The following is a 2,416-nucleotide window of genomic DNA, read 5'->3' as shown; positions in this document are numbered from 1 at the left end:
TTTCTCCTCAAGTAATGTAATATCAACACCTTGTGCAGTCATTGTTGGGAACTTGGGAGATCTCTACTGCGGTAGAAAGGATGATACAGAATTCGTTGTGATTTTGCGGGGAGGCTGGAAGAAGGTGCATCCCCTTGGCTTAAAGCCAAATGCTGCTCATGGACGTGATCCTTCTCTGGTGTTATTTAGAACTAATTTCCCTGAGACAATGACAGAATCCCCACCTCTTTGTTAAGACTGACTTGTCTCAGGGTGGGAGGTGGGAGGGCAGGGTGAAAAAACGTTGGACAGAGGATTTGGGAGGGCTCCTTCTGAGAACTTGGAAGATCTTCCCCCGGCATGAACTAAGCTATCATGTGGAGCTTTCATAAAAATGGGATAGGACGAGGACAGAACTAGTAATGGGGGTGTGCTTAGCTTTGATTTGGATCGATTAGGTTTAATAGTGTTAAGTGGCACAACCTTGTAAAAGTGATATTCCTACTTGTATTTATCTCTAATGGGCCTCTGGCTGGACTTTGGGTTTGGCTGGGGTCAAAGCCAGTTTGCACTTCGGTTGAATTCATTCTGATGCTTGACCCTCCTGTCCCCTTGTCCATTGGAGCCCTACTTCTAAAGGTCATGTGTCATCTATTTGGCGTCCCAGTTTGCAATTAAGAGTAGGCTATAAGGGAGATTGTCAATATTTTGTGTGGCAAGAAATGCCACACTCATTTTGTCTTTGCACTTTGGTTGCTAAACTCTTCCTATGGCACACAGCCACAGCTAGATAAATATGAACTTGTTCTTTTATTAAAATTATTTCCAATATCTATAAAAATGCTTTTTTCTGTAGAATGTTTTTGACCCATAGCGACCCTTTTCTGTAAAACACATATTTGGAAAAAAGTAAATAGTTTTTTCAAAATGACTCTGAGGTTGATTTTCTTGTCTTGGAAGGTAACCTTCAACACCTTTTTTTAAGAAAATATTTTTCCTCAGCGTTTAGGTCTATTATTCATTTCCATTCCCTTCCCTCCCCCAATGCTGTCACCACCAGGAGTTTGTTTCTTCATTCCTCATTGTCTTTCATCGTCCAAATTGAAGTCCTAGATTTGTCCTTTGACTGTTACCTCTCATCTGAGGAAACCACTTTAAACAAAAACCAAACTTCTTAAACAAGTCTTTAGGGACCAGAATGGTGCAGTTAAAAAAAAAAAAAAAAAAAAAAAAAACCCGACTCTGGCTGGCTGGCTGCCTGGAACATCCTTCACTGCTGGAAGTGCCTCTGGAGTGAGCTGGGATGATTAACTGAGGGCACCTGCACTTGGAACTCTGAAGCTGGTGAACAGAATGTATCTGAGATTGAGCGTAAACAGTTGCAGGCTTAATATGTAACCGCTGAGAGAGGAGGCAACCTACTGGCTCTTTTCCCGGGAGGTGGCAGCTCTCACAGCAGGGAGATTTTGCCTCAGCAAATTGAAAGAGGATGGGTCCTCTCTCCTCTTCCCCCCACCCCCTTTACACACACACGCCTGTTAAGTTTTATTTTTAATTGTTTTAACTTTGTCCTAGATGCCATCTCTTTTCTTACGTCTGTGCAAGCCTGGTGTTGGCCCGGTTCCATATTTGCTGTTCTGTAGTATCTCCCCTCGGTGCATTTTAAGTCACTAATGTGGAGGAAGCAAATGGATTGTAGAATGTTAGTGAAGGCAAGACTACCCTATGCAGGAACTGATGGCCCATTAACGAAAAAGGAAATGGTCCTGTGTGTCAGATGTTGGCAGCCAGTTGCTCAGTTTTGGGCTAGGCCAAGAGACTTCAGCCGTGAAAATAATTCTGATATTAGCAAAGGGAAATATGTACCCACCTTCAACTTCTTTAATAGTACTTCATGTGGAACAGCTCGACTTTCGAGGGCTTTCTTAATTCAGTTGTGTCGCCTTGATGTGAGATTTAAGGAAAGGGTCCGGTGCTTTAGAGTAGCCGTCTACTGGCTCCTGCTCCTCACCTGTTCTGATGCTGCCTCTTACTCTGCCTGTAATGCAGTTAATGCAGCTTTCCTCTCTTACTTGCTAATAACCAGAATCTAAATCTTTAAATCCGTTCTCCATCAGTCTAGGTAAGACTCCTAAGTTTGATGTTTATTTAACTGGGCAAGCATTACATGGTTTGATTCAGCAGCAACAATTTGCATTTATTACTGGGTGTGTAATGATTTCTCCTTCCTTAAGAAGGCAAATTCATTGCTTGCAGAAATAGAAGGCACCTGAGTTTCCATCACAGGACAAGAGTGTTCAAATGATTTACCGTGACAAAAATGGTCAGTTTTGGCTACGAACTGCACCTGTGGCATTGAAAGGGGTCTTGAATTCTTAAATTCATGCCTAAATTACTGGGCAGCACAAAGTGACGAATGCTGAGTGAGTGCAGGGAG

This window comes from Panthera tigris, chromosome B4 (genome assembly GCF_018350195.1).
Source record: "Panthera tigris isolate Pti1 chromosome B4, P.tigris_Pti1_mat1.1, whole genome shotgun sequence".
Classification (NCBI taxonomy): Eukaryota; Metazoa; Chordata; class Mammalia; order Carnivora; family Felidae; genus Panthera; species Panthera tigris.
The sequence above is the reverse complement of the archived record's forward strand: the minus strand, read 5'-3'. Positions refer to the sequence as shown.